Source organism: Penaeus monodon, chromosome 19 (genome assembly GCF_015228065.2).
Source record: "Penaeus monodon isolate SGIC_2016 chromosome 19, NSTDA_Pmon_1, whole genome shotgun sequence".
Taxonomy (NCBI): domain Eukaryota; kingdom Metazoa; phylum Arthropoda; class Malacostraca; order Decapoda; family Penaeidae; genus Penaeus; species Penaeus monodon.
This window is the reverse complement of record NC_051404.1, coordinates 22666561-22667285: the sequence shown is the minus strand read 5'-3', so window position 1 is coordinate 22667285 and position 725 is coordinate 22666561. Positions and strand designations below refer to the sequence as shown.

General features: G+C 45.1%; 1 protein-coding gene across 1 annotated transcript in view; it reads left to right on the top strand.

Moving 5' to 3' along the window:
- Positions 1–725, top strand: part of LOC119585360 — a 77683-nt gene that overhangs the window by 903 nt on the left and 76055 nt on the right. The gene's annotated exons all lie outside the window — the stretch shown is intronic.

Below are 725 nucleotides of genomic sequence, written 5' to 3'. Positions count from 1 at the left end.
TTGCTAGCAAAAAAAAAGGGGTTGTGGCAAAGAAAGGGAGTTCCCGGCAAAGAAAGCAGGGGTTGCTGGGCAAAGAAAAGGGGAGTTGTAGGAAAAGAAAGAAGGTTTGGCGAAAAAAAGGGGTTGCTGGCAAAAAAACGAGTTCTAGCAAAGAAAATGGGGTGCTGGGGAAAAAGAAGCGAAGTTTGCTGGGAAAGAAACGGGAACTGGTGAAAGAAACATAATTGCTAGGCAAAGAAGCGGTGCTGGGATGAAAACATATATTACATAACATGAGAAACGAGGTTGCTAGGCGAAAGAAAGCGGGAGGTTCTGGGCAAAAGAAAATGGAAGTTGCTGGGGAAAGAAACCTAAGGTTGCTAGCGAAAGAAAACAGGAGGTTGCTAGGCAAAAGAAAGCAGAGGTTGCTAGGCGAAAGAACACGGGAGTTGCTAGGTGAAAGAAAGCGAAGTTTGCTAGGTGAAAGAAAACGGGAATTGCTAGGTGAAAGAAAATGGGAATTGCTAGGTGAAAGAAAGCAGAGGTTGCTAGACGAAAGAAAACGGGAGTTGCTAGGTAAAAGAAAGTGAAGGTTGCTGGGCGAAAGAAAACGGAAGTTGCTAGGCAAAAGAAAACGAAGGTTGCTGGGCGAAAGAAAACGGAAGTTGCTGGGCGAAAGAAAACGGAAGTTGCTGGGCGAAAGAAAGCAGAGTTGCTAGGCGAAAGAAAACGGTGAACTTGGTGAA